Source organism: Papaver somniferum, chromosome 3, assembly GCF_003573695.1.
Source record: "Papaver somniferum cultivar HN1 chromosome 3, ASM357369v1, whole genome shotgun sequence".
Taxonomy (NCBI): Eukaryota; Viridiplantae; Streptophyta; class Magnoliopsida; order Ranunculales; family Papaveraceae; genus Papaver; species Papaver somniferum.
In genome coordinates, this window is record NC_039360.1 from 126,655,754 (window position 1) to 126,674,349 (window position 18,596).

Below are 18,596 nucleotides of genomic sequence, written 5' to 3' on the forward strand. Positions count from 1 at the left end.
CGTTGAGAATTCGATGAGAGACCCGTGTCTCAATACTCACGTCTGATTGCTGGATCAGAACTTCGTATAATTATGAGTTTACGATTTTAGCCCTTGTCGAAAATCCACCATCTACAATAGGCGAGGCGCCAAAATTTACAGAAAATCTGGGATGGTTGCTACATTCGCCAGTCTGGATAAATTTCATGTAAGTTTATTGAATGGCTCAATAAATATGTCGGTGGAGAGGTTAGCACTCACGGCACCATTTCCTTACAGAGTGACGTCACTTCAGATGTAAGGTTTTACGATTTCAACCCTAAGCTAAAAACCACCATCAACACCTGATAATCAGGATCGTTGGTTGTTGCAAACGTGCTTCTGTTAGTTTAGTTAGTGTTGGCTAATGGAGTTATGTATTGTATCATATAAAGGCATGATTTCTGGTTAATGAAAAAGTGTGAAAATCATTAAACACAATGTAATCTCTATAGTGTTTCAGTGTGATCTTCCTCCCTGCTCTCTTTCTCTACATACCTTGATTTTCATCAGACCGAGCTTCATCATCTAGAGTCGTACAACTTATAAATCCCAGAATCTTCTATCTTAAAATCCATGCACTTCACCCCATCACTGACCAAAATATAGCAAATTTGTTCATTTTTTGAACTCGCGTAGATGAAATACAGTCAAAACCAAATGGAAAAACAATCAAGTCAAGGGGGAGACGAGATAGTTAGAGACTGAGAGAGATGAAAGTGAGACCTCCCAAAACATAGAGAGAAGAATGTGATAAGAACGAATGTTAGGTTTGATTTTCTATTAAGACCTAAATTTACAATAATATCCTCCAACTCTTATACTTGTTCGAATACTTGGTACGCATGCATTCAATTGCACTCGCGCAAGACTCTGGTCAAAGTCCAGCAAGCCACATAGCCTCATGTATATTCTTTAATTTTGTTTATTTTTGCTTAGTCTACGAAAGAAACTATATCCACCGTCATTTAATCATCAAAAAGTTACCACAGGTGATTGCAATTATAACTGCCAAAGAGCTTCCAAATCTTATTTATTTAGCAGCTCGACCGGAGACAGAGAGTTCCTACGGATCAAAAAATGCACACCTAGTATCATTAACGTTTTGACAACTTGTTTTCTTAACTCAATTCGATCAAAAATTTATAATTGTTGTGAGTATTTTTTTACTTAAAATTAATTGGAATTTTTGAATTCTTGGTCGACCCCCTACTGCTTCAGCAGTCATCTAGTATTATATCAATATCCTCAATGTTTTATCAGTGTATAGACCAATAAATTATTAATAAATTAATAATTTTATCTACTGATACTTGTATTGCTGATAAATTGTCTCAGTCAAAAATTGATACATAAAATCAGATCATATTAATACTTGGATTGGATGGGTTGTTTAATAACCATTATTCCTGTGTTGTGCAGATATTTCTGATAAAATCATATCATATTAATACGTAGATTGGATGGGATGTTCAATAACCATTATTTCTGATAAAATTAAATCAGATTAATACTTGGATTGGATGGGTTGTGTAATAACCATTATTCATGTATTGTGCGGATATTTCTGGGAGGTTCCAGAAAGTTCATACTTATGGACATTGTTAGAGCATTGCTCGGACGAACTCACAAGTGTTTTTATCTTAAGCTTGTTATCAAATTTAGTTGCCGAAACTATATCTTGATTTCTATTCTACAATTAGTTAAGTCTCGGACTAGGATAGAAATGTAGTTGAGAAAAATTAGATCACGACAGTCATCATTGCGTTCTACCGTTTGAAGGCGAAGATTAACCGAAGCTTTTGGAGAACTTCATCAACAAAAGCTGAGTGAAGACTAAACCACCTATATCTCTAGTTATATTCACTTTTATATCTTTGAGACGTTGTCGTGTAACTAACTAGACTATCAAGTATATACAAGAATTTCGAGTCAAGTTTATCTTGATAATTAGTTCTCGAAATATAATGACTAAGCTTAATGAAAACTTGTTCATACTTGATGAATTCCGGTTAAATAAAATTTATTGTTCGCAATAAAAATCATGATTCAAGTTTTATCATTCTAAAATAGCCTGGAACAGTGATATGTGTCATTGACTTATTCGGGAACGTTCCAAATCGATTTAGAGAGAAGTATAAAACCATTATAGATTCAGATAAAAGACAGTGTTATTAGTCTTACAAACTGGGAAAACTGTTATAAGTCTGAAGTCGTATTACACGTACTCGTACATGTAGCGGAGTAGCTATATGTCGACAAGCATATTTGTGATACGCATATCCTTATGCACATCATGTAAAAATCTATCAACTCGTGAACCAGATCGGTATGCATACCTGTATGCTAACCGAAAAGGAACTATGGTCATGAAACCGGTTTGTTATCGATACCGGTACAAGTACCAGAAAAAATTCTGTGTTCAGGAACTCGGTTGTGTATCCATACCGGTACGCATACCAAAATAGTTTTGTGGACTCCGGTACCGGTTATAGTCTTAAGGTACACATACCTACAATCATCTACTAACTTTGTACATCTACTAACCATGTCCATTATTTTCAATTGCAATAAAGTTATTTCTATGAGATAATTAACATTTGATCAAATCTCTAAAAATACTAGACTTATTTGATCACATGATTGTAGGTTAATATCTTTATTGTTTATGAGCATGAATATTAAACTTATAAGTTCAAATCGGAAAATTTTGGCTAACCACCATGAACATAGTCTTTATACACGGTTCGGTTACAGTTTGACCTAACCAGATTGTATATCTTGTTTATGTAAATCAGATTCAAAGATTCATCCAACGGTGGATGTCGATTTCTTGGTTCCAAATCTATCTTAGCTTAAACCTAAAGAAACTTATGCTTTATATGTCTATAAAAGGGGAATTTCAAGAAACTAGGATCTTTGAATCCCAACATTACTTTTTGGTGTGTCCTAGTTGTAACTAGAGTCGTCCTCTTCCTAACCCTTTTACGGTTTATCGACTACAAAGACTTCACATGGATTCGCGAAGCTAGATCCAGTTATCTTTTTTTAATGACTCATGTATACTGATCTAAAACGATTGCTGAGATGCTCACTTGATCAAGATATATAGATATAAATCATCAAAGTTCTTTTCGTCTCAAAATTTGTTGATTTCACAATTTTATACTTGTGAAGTGAATAATAATCTAAGATACACTTCGGGTTGCATAAGTCCGTATTTTGAGGTTAGCTAGTGTAACACCCCGTGTTTTTAGCATGGTACATGCTCAAAGATGCGCCATGTCCTGAGATGAAGCTTTATCCAAAGATTTCATTGCGTAATCTAAGGAACATTGACCTAGGCCAACATGCTTTCAAAAATGGCATATTGCGTGAGCATATTGGTCAAGGCCAATATGGAACCAAGAGAGTGTAAGCTGTATGTGAAAAAATGGGGGTCTAACAACCTCACCCAATAATTCGCTTAGCAATCTGTATGGACTAACTCCAATATACTTTTAAGAAAATTAACTAAACAGTCAGACTCAATCATAATAAAAAGTATATCAAGGAGTTATATCTCAATTTCTCGATTCAATACTTACTCAAGCAAATAGAAATCTGCGAGTCTAATTGAATACAAGAGAAATTAACTTGAACCGTACCAAAGACAATTGTTCAAGTATCAATCAATTTCAATCAACAACCAAATGTTGGATTTACCAATTGATCGATTCAACGCACAACTTGTGATATTTCAATTATATAACAAAATATAATGCGGAAAAGAAATAACACAGACACCATAAGTTTTGTTAACGAGAAAACCGAAAATGCAGAAAACCCCGGGACCTAGTCTAGATTGAACACACACTTTATTAAGCCGCTACAGACACTAGCCTACTACAAAATAACTTCGGTCTGGACTGTAGTTGAACCCCAATCAATATCACATTGATCCAAGGTACAGTTTCGCTCCTTACGTCTGTGATCTCAGCAGGATACTACGCACTTGATTCCCTTAGCTGATCTCACCCACAACAAAGAGTTGCTACGAGCCAAAGTCGAAGACTTTAATAAACAAATCTGTATCACACAGAAAAGTCTACAGGAATAGATAAATTTGTTTCCCACAGAAATACCTACAAGTTATGTTCCGTCTTTTGATAAACCAAGTTATGTTCAGTCACCTCACAATAATCTAAATCGTATGATGGCGAAACTAGATATTGTGGAATCACAAACGATGAAACGAAAATGTTTGTGACTACTTTTCTATCTTGCCTATCAGAGAAATTAATCTCGATCCAATCTTACAATTGTACTCAATAGGTTAGAAACAACAAGATCAGATCACGCAACTACAGAGAAAATAGTTGGATTTGGCTTCACAATCCCAATGAAGTCTTGAAGTCGTTAACATACAGGGTCTCGAGAAGAAACCTAAGGTTAAAGGAGAATCGACTCTAGCTTATACAACTATTATCACACAAGAGGTGTGGGGATTAGGTTTCCCAGTTGCTAGAATTCTCCTTTATATAGTCTTCAAATCAGAGTTTGCAATCAATGCTACCTTGGTAAAAAAACATTCTATATTCACCATTAGATGAAAACTTGATTAGATTCAAACTAATATCTTTAAACCGTTAGATCGAACTTAGCTTGTTATACAAAAATGAAACGCACGTTCATTTAGGTTTGTGTAACCATACCTAAACATGTACACCTAGTTGGTTCAACAGTAGTTAACCAAATGGTTAGCCATATGAGCACTTTCATATCAACCATATTAATCTTCACCATAACTAGTTCAAATGACTCAAAAGAACTATTTAGAGAGTTGTTCAATTGCTTAGATCTTATAGAAGTATACAAGACACAATCGAAGAAAAATTGGTTTTGATTCACTCGAATCTTTTTATGAACATTATAGCCACGATTTGAAAATTGCATTCCTTAATATATAAATGTTTTAGTTCATGATAAACCAATTTTAAAAAGTAACACACTTAAGTATGCCTACGGGTATGCGTACTTAAGTAACCGGATTTGAGTATGTTTTGTTTTTCAAACTCAGCAGAAATTCACGGACATGAACTTTTTGCTAGTATGCGTACGGGTACGCATATTTTGGTAACCGGATTGAGTTGGTTTTGATTTCCAAATTCAGCAGAAATTCACGGTCGTGAACTTTCGCCAGTATGCGTACGGGTACGCATACTTACCCAGTCTCCATCAACCATTTAGTACACACACAATTATGCATACATTTGGTTCCCGGTTTTGAACTTATACACTAATGTGTGAACACATTATATGCTTATATCCAAAGATGGTTACATATTTTAAACTCTTATTTCAATCGTTGAAACATTCTTAGAGAATTTTATATAGTTGTTGTTCACAAACTATTTTTCGTCAAAGCGATTTTCAAGTGATTGAAACTAATATGACTTTCGTCACTAGTAAAGATGAACTTCGCCAAAACGAAAGCTTACCAACACATATTTTGAGAAATAGATAAGCGAGATAAACTTGACTCGAAATAGGAAATGTGCATAATCGAAGTATATATATCAATACGACTTTTGTCTCAAGATAGGAGATAGAGTAGTGTTGATGGTGGTTTTTAGCTTAGGGTTAAAATTGTAAAACTTTGCATCTGATGTGACGTCACTCTGTAAGAAACGGAGCCATGAGTGTTAACCTCTCCACTGGCATATTTATTGAGTCGTTCAATATATTTACATGAAATTTATCCAGACTGGCGCATGTAGCAACCATACAGATGTTCTGTAAATTTCGGTGCCCTGCCTATATTACTTATTAATATAAGATTCATTGAGTACTTTTCCTGTGCTATGTTCCCCAGCAGAACCCTTAATATCGGTATGGCATGACGGATTTGTGTTCACTCGCGGCAGAGTATCACGGATTTCCAAGTACCAAAGTTAAGGCCATTACACAAAACGCTCAGACAGAAAGCACACTGCACTCTGTAAATAAGAATTTTGTGGCAGCACACAAAATCCAATTAATTTTGTGATAACTCACAAAAAACTCATGAACCTGACTAATTTGCAAAATTAGGGTTTTTGCACCCTGCGCAGTACATTAGACCCTGTTGGTCGAAATTACGCTTAAGCAACTAAGCAATTGATCCACCGCGGATTAATAGGTGCAGAGTCCTGCCCAAAATCAGAAAACAAAGAGTAGCGGAGCCGCGGAGAAGGAGCAAAAACGAGAGGAAGCGTGGCCACACCACAGGCTAACCGGCGCCACTTGTCCACGCCCCATGTTACCTAACCGACCCTACTCCTTTGTCGGCCAATCAGGTCGTCTTAAACCTGCCAAACTCCCACGAGTTGTGGCTGGGCCCATACTTGCCGGCCATATTCCCCATTGACCAATCAAATTGCTCTAAACCTGCCACATTCTTAAAAGAGGTGGAAATTGTGTCAAGAGGTCGTCATACTAAGTTGGCTTCCCAAAACCATGCCAGCATACTAACGGCGCCAAACATGCCAAAAACAAACATGTCAGGCGCACATGCCAAACGGCATTCCAAACATGCCAAACGCGCCACTTACTGGGATAACATGCCAAAACTTGCCAACCCACTCTCTGTACGTGACCAGCTTCACAACGGACTTCAATTTGGCTAGCCTGAACCCTAGGCGCGGCCGTGCTCTAGTGGCGGTGGATGAAACCCTAATTTCTAATTGTGACCCAAAACTATGTCACCTAGGGCCCGCCCGCGACATGCCGCAAGCCGTACGGATTTAGGAAACCCTAAAAAAGGCGCCACACCATGGCCACTCGTGGAATATTTGCTCATGTGGTCGTTTCTATATGGTGGCCTATTTATGGCTCCTCCGGCATGACTATGGCATCGTTTGTATAAAATGTCATGCCGCGGCCACCTACTGCATGTTTCATGCCATATATGCTAATTAGGGTTTCGACATGACAAACCCTAATTTAGGCAAAGTTGGCACGCCAACCGAGCCAAATAATATTCCACATAAAATGGAGATCAATGTGTCCATTAAAACTGATGTTGCCACACCATGTTTGAGTCTAACACCAACGTGCCAAAATTTCAGTGGCCATGGCTACTTAAGGCGCCACTTGCACCACCATGCCACTGGCATGCACGCGCGATCCATGCTAGTCATGCCACATTGCCACTGGCGTACACCAAAACGCCACTGCGCCATTATCAGGCGCCAACACAAGGTAGCCATAATCAACGGCTACCCTTCCTCATGAGATGCAATCTCAGCCATCCAAGTCCGCCACCGAGCTGACAGGATTGTGGAAAGTTTTAGGAGATCAGCCGCCTAAATCAAGTGGTCATGGCTACGCCAGGTGCCACTTGCACCACCGTGCCACTGGCATGAACGAGCCATGCCAGCCATGCCACATTGCCACTGGGTACACCAAAACGTCATTGCGCCATTATCAGGCGCCAACACAAGGTAGCCATAATCAACGGCTACCCTTCCTCATGAGATGCGATCTCAGCCATCGAAGTTCGCCACCGAACTAACAGACTTGTGGCAAGTTTTAGGCGACCAGCTAAGACAATCCTAATAGCATCACATGATATTTTCCTGCGGTAAGCCTCTTGATTTTAACTTGCCACACGTAGAAAAATGCTACATGTTTTCCACGAAAACACTCGAGACATCAAACATGTCACAAACTGGGGGATGCTCATCAGGGTATTGGTCTGGCGGTTTACAGCGTGCGGCGTGCAAAACACCCGTTATAAGAAAGTGTCATAAAGCGAGGCGGTTAGTAATGGCAAGAAGTAATGGTGTAAACGGATCCACCTCCTTCATTATGGAAACATAATTCCTGACGTTACACGTTACTCTTTCACCACTCAATCGTTTCCACTTCCTACGAGACCAGGGTATGTTTTATTACGACTTGTATAAATAGGTTTCACCTATTTCCACCAAACAACAAGTTTTGGTCAGAGAACAACACAGTATCCAGAAATCACCTGATAGCTTTCCATTCTTCTAGACAGTTCTACTTTCTGATACAAGTCGTAAACAACCACACCTTTAGAATCAACGATTCTGGTCTCAACACTTTCTTCGCTTACCTCCCTAAGACTAACCCTTTTCCTTCACTTTGTGAGCGAAGCAAGCCAGGAACGACCATTTCTTGGTTTAGGCCAGGATTGTACAGATTGATCTCTCGAATCAAAAGTACTCCGGGCAGTGCATTGTTTAGGAATTAGATTCGTTTCTCATCCATATACCCAAAATTACCAAAATCAGCAGAAACAGTTTTCACCCACAAACAAGTAGATAGATTTTTGAGTGATAGATAAGTTCAAGTCTACACATACCTTTTAGTCGATGAAGTTCCACCAGTTCCTTGAGTAGGTCTTCGTCTTCGTATGATCAACGTCGTGGAGTCTAGAGCTCAAATACACTTTCTATCCTAGTCTGAGACTTAGCTATAAGTAGACTAGAAATAAAGACTTATAGTTTTGGCAACTAAACTTGACAAACAAGCTTGATATAGCAACACTTGCGAGTTCGACCGAGCAGTGCTCTAACGATCTCCCCCTTTGTCCATTTTACTGACAAAACTATCAATACATATGGAATACAAAATAATAAACTTTGCAGCTTCTCTTCCACATGCATGATCTCCTTGGTTCTTCAACATTACTCAAAATCTTCTTCACTTCTAAGTACTCCAATGATTTCAAAGGTTGTAAGTTCAACATCATCGTTGTTGAAAATTCGTAGCCATAACAATGAGAAAACAAAGTCTCTCAATCATTGATATACAGTGTCGTAGTATTATTACACAACATCAAAGTTCAATTGTATAACAACTTCGACAACAATACTATGGTGATATGTATCACTCCCCCTTAGTCAATACTCCATCTCACATGGAAACCACTCCTCGTTACATAATGATCTGAAAACCATATGTATTTGTAGTGTGAAGTACACATTAATTCTCCCCCTTTTTGTCAATAAAATTGGGGAAGGTACGAAAACTAGTGGAATCCTAATGAAATTTCCACAGAGACATTTCATGACCAAAAGAAAGCACATATCAACTTTTTAGATGCAATCATATAGCCGAAGCTAAATACATTCATCAATGAGTTTATAAAGATACAAGATAACTCATATAATATTCCACAGCCGCAACCCCCACAAAGATTTAACAATTAAGCACAAGTTCAATTAAGAACTCTCTCCCATAAAATGTCATTCCCGAAAGAACAACAAGAGCGACCTTACTTTCACAAGAAAAGAAGGATTTCTTTGGACAACAATAAATCACATAAGAATATGAATTTGTATCCAAAATACTCAATTAAATTAACCACAAGAGAACCCATTATTAATTTAATCGGAAATGCTCAACATAAGAGAACTTACGGAGCCGCACAGTATATACATAAAATATGGATCAGGGAAGATCAATATTGCGGAATAAACAAAGATTCATTCTATCTTTCATCACTATTTGCACGATGTATAATAGACTTAATCTTTGTAAACAAAAGCTCATCCTTTCTTCCATCAATATTTGCATAATGACATAAAAGGCTTAACTTTTGTTTGTCAAAAGTTCATTCAATATTGTATCAATATTTGCATATCGACATACGACAGACTTAACTTTTGACCACGTATGGGACAATCATAGTTCACGGACGCAAACACACATATCCCATAACAAATTCCAATATAAAATCATAAATATTAATACTACAAAATCATCTTCCAAACCAACTTTAGAATTTAAACAAGTAAAATCTAAAAACGTTAAAGATAAAAACTTTGGACATAGCTATATATAATCACAATAATGGATATTCCAAACCCTAGTTATCCTTCTTAAAATAGAAGAATAAATTCTCATAAGAAGTTTCCTAGACATAAGACAAACTCGTAATGCACATACAAGATTATTTGTCCTTATAGGGTAGAATCAATTTTTTTTCGCACGGATTTACACCATGAATAGATACTAAAGGCATATAAAAATATTTTTTAAAATATTTTTTTTAACAAATACGAACCTCATCATCCTCATCACTTTCGGAGGTTTCATGAGAAGGAATATTTAAAGGAGAGGAAGAACGGATTTTTCTCTTCTTTGAAGGAGGAGCAGTTGGTTTTTCCCCGCGAAGAGCACCTTTTCCTTTATCACCAGTCTTCGCAACATTGGCAGGCTCTTCTATTTCGCAACTGTTTCAAACTGTTGTGACAAACTCACGTTGCAACAGTATACTGTTTAAAATCATAAGATAATATTTCTTACCTCATCTGTGTATGAGCGAAGAGCTAACAAGGTACTAGCCTTCCCAGTCCTGTGATAGCTATCTTTCAGTTTCTGGATCTGTAGAATGTCACAAGAATCAACGAACAAAAGAATAAAGATAGATAAAGAAATGTAAAGTGGGCGAAAATGGAAGAAACATACCTCTTTCTCCTTCTCGGTCCAAGATAATACCCAAGGTTGATAAGTAGCGAGATTCTCAGGAAGAACATTTGACCCAGCAATGTAAGGTCCTTTCAGCATCAAGGGAAAAACACACAATTTATCATCTTTGGATTGGCGAGGAGTTGTGTTCTTACCAGAATGCCAATCAATGTCTTGCATGAGTATTTTACCTTCATCAATATTATCTTTCTTTTTCAAGCGAATACCCCAGCGAGTACTCTCTTTCTTCATGGAGATCAATTCATAATTCTCAAAGAAACTCGCTACTATGTATTTTTAGCGATTATCTCTAAATCTGTGAATTTAGGATCCCTAAGTTCTTTAGATTAAAGAGATCTTTTACCGGCACCACGGTTAGCGAACTCCAGTATCAGACGGATGCAATCCTCACTCAATTGGAAGATAGCTCGCGAAAATCCCGAGTGAGCGAGAATTTCATAGAATAGAGGAATATCTGGGTCATAAAGAGGAATGGGGAGACCTGAGAGAATTTGACCCAGCGAAACTATGATTGATTGATCATCACAATGTTGATCAGAGAAAAGTTTGATAGAAAGAATTGATTTGACACTTTCCCCAGGAATGGTAGAAAGTGTGAAACCTTTCTCGGCAAGATCTTTTTGGGTTTCCTTAAAAGTTTTCTCATGTTTTTGACCGCTTGGAGGCATATCTGAATATATAGTATGGGAATGGATGAAAAATAAAAAGATTGAAGAAGGAAGAATTACGGTAGTAGAACTTACGGAGGAACAATAGATTTGCAGAGATGAGAGAGTAAAAAGAGAAAAGAAAGTAAAAAAGAAAATAGAAAGAAGAGTAAGAAGAATATATAAAGAAGAATTTTTTTTACTCGAAGAAATAAACACCATTGATACGAAAAGACGTGAGCGGTTGAAAAGCAGCGGTTACAGAAGACGTGTCAAGAAATAGATGGAAGAAAGGATACGTGTGATAAATGCAGAATATGAAGAGATGGACAACTGCGGCATTTCTCACATCGTTCACTACTTCGCAGAGAAGATATGAGAAGAGGCAAGATGTAGGATCAGAATCTCGCAGCAATAATGCCTCAATTAAATTATCAACAACATAACACAACAGTGTCGCAGAACAATTTCAGAAATGACATAATAAACGACGTCAGCTAAAATCATGAGAAAAATGTGATGGTCCTGCGAAAATAAGAGAGTTTGTGATATTAACATTTGTAAGGTTGCGAGAATGTCGCAAGCCATATCCGAAAATAAAGGACAGATTAGCTGTCATCCACTATGTAATTCCCTATAAATAGTCGTTCAGTGGTAAAGGAAGGAGAGATCTCTTTTCTGAATGGGAAGCAAGTAAATAGGAGAGAGAAAATCTAGAGCAGTAGTTATTCTTGATTCCTTTGTCTTTTCTTGTAAGATTGTTCAAAGATTGATCAATAAAATTAAGATTGCTAATCTAAAATGAGTTGAATGTTAATGAAATCTTGTGAGGGGTGTAGTGTAGGATTTCCTGCAACTACAGAAGAACATCCTTGTATTATCAATCACCTCACAATAATCTTAATCAACACAGGGAAAAAGATATTGCGGAATCACAAACGATGAGACGAAGTGTTTGTGATTTCTTTTCTATCTTGCCTATCGGAGATATATGAAAAAGTGGGGGTACAACAACCACACCCAATATTTCGCTTAGCAATCTGTATGGACAAACTCCAATATAATTCTAGAGAATCAACTAGACAGTCAGACTCAATCCAGATAAAAAGTATATCAAAGAGTTTATATCTCAATCTCTCGGTTTGATATATACTCAAGCAAATAGAAATCTGCGAGTCTTTATCAAATACTAGAGAGATAACTTGGATGGTACCAAAGACCAATATCCAAGTGTCAATCAATTTAAATCAACAACCAAAATGTCGGATATTCTAATTAATTGAACATCGCACAATCTGTGATATTTCAATTATATAACAAAATATAATGCGGAAAAGAAATAACACAGACACCAAAAGTTTTGTTAACGAGGAAACCGCAAATACAGAAAAACCCCGGGACCTAGTCCAGATTGAACACACACTGTATTAATCCGCTACAAACACTAGCCTACTACAAACTAACTTCGGTCTAGACTGTAGTTGAACCCCAATCAATCTCACACATATCCAAGGTACAGTTGCGCTCCTTACGTCGCTGATCCCAGCAGAATACTATGCACTTGATTCCCTTAGTTGATCTCACCCACACTAAGAGTTGCTACGACCCAAAGTCGAAGACTTTAATAAACAAATTTGTATCACACAGAAAGTCTACAGGAATAGATAAATCTTTCTCCCACAGAAATACCTATGAGTTTTGTTCCGTCTTTTGATAAATCAAGGTGAACATGAGCCAATCGATAACCCGGACTTATATTCCCTAAGAACAGCCTAAAATTATCAATCACATCACAATAATCTAAATCATATGATGGATAAACTAGATATTTTAGAATCACAAACGATCAAACGAAGATGTTTGTGACTACTTTTCTATCTTTCCTATCGGAGAAATTAATCTCGATCCAATCCTACAATTATACTCAATATGATAGAAACAACACATTCAGATCACACAACTACAGAGAAAATAATTGGGTCTGGCTTCACAATCTCAATGAAATCTTCAAGTCGTTAACCTACAGGGTCTCGAGAAGAAACCTAAGGTTAAAGAAGAATCTGCTCTAGCTTATACAACTAGTATCACACATGAGGTGTGGGGATTAGGTTTCCCAGTTGCTAGAGTTCTCCTTTATATAGTCTTCAAATCAGGGTTTGCAATCAATGCTACCTTGGTAACGAAGCATTCAATATTCACCGTTAGATGAAAACCTGATTAGATTCAAGATAATATCTTTCAATCGTTAGATCAAACTTAGCTTGTTATACACAAATGAAATGCACGTTCATTTAGGTTTGTGTAACCATACCTAAATGTGTACGCCTAGTTGGTTCAACAGTAGTTAACCAAACGGTTAGCCATATGAGCACTTTCATATCAACCATATTCATCTTCACCATAACTAGTTCAAATGACTCAAAAGAACTAGTTAGAGAGTTGTTCAATTGCTTAGATCTTATATAAGTATACAAGACACAATCGAAGAAAAATTGGTTTTGATTCACACGAACCGATTCATGAACATTATAGCCACAGTTTGCAAATTGCATTCCTTAATATATAAATGTTTTAGTTCATGAACAAACCAATTTTATAAAGTAACACACTTAAGTATGCGTACGGGTATGCGTACTTAAGTAACCGGATTTGAGTTTGTTTTGGTTTTCAAACTCAGCAGAAATTCACGGACATGAACTTTCCGCTAGTATGCCTACGGGTACGCATACTTTGGTAACCGGATTGAGTTGGTTTTGAATTCCAAACTCAGCAGAAATTCACGGTCGTGAACTTCCGCCAGTATGCGTACGGGTACGCATACTTACCCAGTCTCCATCAACCATTTAGTACACACACAAGCATGCATACATTTGGTTCCCGATTTTGGACTTATACACTAATGTTTGGACACACTATATGCTTATATCCAGAGATGGCTACATATTATAAACTCTCATTTCAATCATTGAAACATTCTTAGAGAACGTTATATAGTTGTTGTTCACAAACTATTATTCGTCAAAGCGATTTTAAAGTGATTAAAACTAATATTACTTTTGTCACTAGTAAAGATGAACTTGGCCAAAGCGAAAGCTTACCAACACATATTTTGAGAAATAGAAAAGCGAGATAAACTCGGCTCAAAGTAGCAAATGTGTATAATCGAAGTCTATATAACAATATGACTTTTGTCTCAAGATAGGAGATAGAGTATATAAACTTTTGAGTGATAGATAAGTTCAAGTCTCCACATACCTTTTACTCGATGAAGTTCCTCCAGTTCCTTGAGTAGTTCTTCGTCTTTGTATGATGAACGACGTGGAGTCTAGAGCTCAACTACACTTTCTATCCTAGTCCGAGACTTAGTTATACGTAGACTAAAAATCAAGATTTATAGTTTTAGCAACTAAACTTGACAAACAATCTTGAGATAGCAACGCTTGCAAGTTCGACCAAGCAGTGCTCTAACAGTAAGTTATATTGTCTGAAGGCCAATCTCGCATCAAAGTATGCATTAGGCCCGTTGGGTAGATGTCCTTGAGAAAAGTTAGTGCTACCATATCACACTACCATATCATTGGCCTAGGGACAATATCGCATCACTATTTTTCATTAGGCCAGAGCAGGTTGGCCTTGCCAATTTGCAGCTATTACAAGTCAGTATAGTGATGTACAATGATTGCGCGTTACAGTTTAGTCGTCCAAGTCAGTAATGCGCAAAGGTTGCATGTTATTGCATAGACTGTCCAGTGATAAGATAGCAAGACCCTTCAGGTCCAGTGATGCGCAAAGATGGTGCTACACTGTAACGGACATTGGATAAGTAATGAATCTTATTGGCCTACACAATGAAGCTTCATTGAGGGATTGGAAATACATGGACAAGTTGTCAGATGCAACGTGCGATGTTGGGATGATGCAAGAGTGAAGAATAGTCCAAGAGTTGGTTTATGCATTAGTTCAAGGTTGGCCAAAGCTTGAATAATGCAAACAAGCTAGTAATGCAAGAGTGGCATTGTTATTGTCATGCAAATTGGCTAAGTGGAGCATATGGTGCATATATAACCAAAATGAGCTAATGAAATGGCCAAGTTTATTAAAGCGTAAAAGTGGTGCAATATGGAGGCCGATTTCAGTAAAGCGCGACAGTTGTGCAAAAAAAAACACCAAACTGTATTAAGCCGGTTTATAGAGGCCCGGGACCTAGTCCAAACTTGAACACGAATCTGTATTAAGCCGCTACAGACACTAGCCTAATACCAATTAACTTCGGGCTGAAATGTAGTTGAGACCGAATTTTATCCTCATAGAAATTCAGTTACAGTTGCGCTCCTTACGCCTCTTGAGTCCCGGAAAGACTCTGCGCAAATGATTCCCTTAGCTGACGTCCTTTACAGCTAAATAGAGAAAGTGTTTGGTTGGATCTCAAATTATCTTAGCTTGAATTTTAAGAAACCTTTTGTCTTCAAAATCTACAAATAGACATGCTCTTTCAACTAGGAAATTCAATCCCTGACACTTTGTGTCCTAGTTGATAGTTATAGTCTTCCTTTAATGACCTAGGTTTCCTCTAAGAAGTATAATTACAACTAAAAGACTTCTTTTGAGGATTCGTGAAGCCTGGTACGACTATCTTTTACCTTGATAGTTTGTGTATCCATCTTTCTTTTTTGTTATCGAGGTTCTAGAAATCTCTTTCAGGCAAGATATATAGTTATCACAAAGTTATCTTCGTCTCAGACTTAATGATTCCTCAAGATAGATATCTGAAAACCATTCTGAATTGATAAGTTGAAGATTGTTGTTGGGAGGTGGTAAAGAATCCAGGATTTTCAGCTGACTTTATGTAAGTGTTCCATATTTATGAGGATTGATTGGTTTGTCTATTGCAAACAAATTTCCAAGCCTTGATCTTTGATCTAAAGGAAAATCAAATAGACTTATCTGATAGATGAAGATTGGTATCGAAAGTCTTCACATAGGTTGAAGCCACTCTTAGGATGTAAAGGATGTCGTCTAATGAAATCAATTGCGTAGAGCCTTGCGAGGTTCAAGAGACGTAAGGAGCCGATTGTAACTGAATCTCTTTGAGGACGGATTCAGCTTCAACAACATTTCAGTTCTGATCAAAAAAAAAAAAATCCAGTCTGAAATCTTATAGTAAGCTGGTATCTGTAGCATCTTAATACAGTTTTGTGTTCAGAATCTGGACAAGGTCCCATTATTTTTGTGATATGGCGGTTTTCTCGTTAACAAAACTTTCAGTGTCTTGTGTTTTTCTTTTTTCGCATTATATTATTTATTTTTATAATATAATTTACACAAGTGGTACGTATTCAATGTTAGTAAATACATCCATATGATCAAGATCAATTACGAGACATGTTTCTTGTAGAATTCATATCTTGAAAGATATATAACAAGTTTTATACTTGACAAATTCAGGCCTGAGTATTTGGAAAACACTAGCCTACTACAAACTATCTTCGGTCTAGACTGTAGTTGAACCCCAATCAATCTCACACATATCCAAGGTACAGTTGCGCTACTTACGTCGCTGATCCCAGCATAATACTATGCACTTGATTCCCTTAGCTGATCTCACCCACACTAAGAGTTGCTACGACCCAAAGTCGAAGACTTTAATAAACAAATTTGTATCACACAGAAAGTCTACAGGAATAGATAAATCTTTCTCCCACAGAAATACCTATGAGTTTTGTTCCGTCTTTTGATAAATCAAGGTGAACATGAGCCAATCGATAACCCGGACTTATATTCCCTAAGAACAGCCTAAAATTATCAATCACATCACAATAATCTAAATCATATGATGGATAAACTAGATATTTTAGAATCACAAACGATCAAACGAAGATGTTTGTGACTACTTTTCTATCTTTCCTATCGGAGAAATTAATCTCGATCCAATCCTACAATTATACTCAATATGATAGAAACAACACATTCAGATCACACAACTACAGAGAAAATAATTGGGTCTGGCTTCACAATCCCAATGAAGTCTTCAAGTCGTTAACCTACAGGGTCTCGAGAAGAAACCTAAGGTTAAAGAAGAATCTGCTCTAGCTTATACAACTAGTATCACACATGAGGTGTGGGGATTAGGTTTCCCAGTTGCTAGAGTTCTCCTTTATATAGTCTTCAAATCAGGGTTTGCAATCAATGCTACCTTGGTAACGAAGCATTCAATATTCACCGTTAGATGAAAACCTGATTAGATTCAAGATAATATCTTTCAACCGTTAGATCAAACTTAGCTTGTTATACACAAATGAAATGCACGTTCATTTAGGTTTGTGTAACCATACCTAAACGTGTACGCCTAGTTGGTTCAACAGTAGTTAACCAAACAGTTAGCCATATGAGCACTTTCATATCAACCATATTCATCTTCACCATAACTAGTTCAAATGACTCAAAAGAACTAGTTAGAGAGTTGTTCAATTGCTTAGATCTTATAGGAGTATACAAGACACAATCGAAGAAAAATTGGTTTTGATTCACACGAACCGATTCATGAACATTATAGCCACGGTTTGCAAATTGCATTCCTTAATATATAAATGTTTTAGTTCATGAACAAACCAATTTTATAAAGTAACACACTTAAGTATGCGTACGGGTATGCGTACTTAAGTAACCGGATTTGAGTTTGTTTTGGTTTTCAAACTCAGCAGAAATTCACGGACATGAACTTTCCGCTAGTATGCCTACGGGTACGCATACTTTGGTAACCGGATTGAGTTGGTTTTGAATTCCAAACTCAGCAGAAATTCACGGTCGTGAACTTCCGCCAGTATGCGTACGGGTACGCATACTTACCCAGTCTCCATCAACCATTTAGTACACACACAAGCATGCATACATTTGGTTCCCGATTTTGGACTTATACACTAATGTGTGGACACACTATATGCTTATATCCAAAGATGGTTACATATTCTAAACTCTCATTTCAATCATTGAAACATTCTTAGAGAACGTTATATAGTTGTTTTTCACAAACTATTATTCGTCAAAGCGATTTTCAAGTGATTAAAACTAAATTACTTTTGTCACTAGTAAAGATGAACTTGGCCAAAGCGAAAGCTTACCAACACATATTTTGAGAAATAGAAAAGCGAGATAAACTCGGCTCAAAGTAGCAAATGTGTATAATCGAAGTCTATATAACAATATGACTTTTGTCTCAAGATAGGAGATAGAGTATATAAACTTTTGAGTGATAGATAAGTTCAAGTCTCCACATACCTTTTACTCGATGAAGTTCCTCCAGTTCCTTGAGTAGTTCTTCATCTTTGTATGATGAACGACGTGGAGTCTAGAGCTCAACTACACTTTCTATCCTAGTCCGAGACTTAGTTATACGTAGACTAAAAATCAAGATTTATAGTTTTAGCAACTAAACTTGACAAACAATCTTGA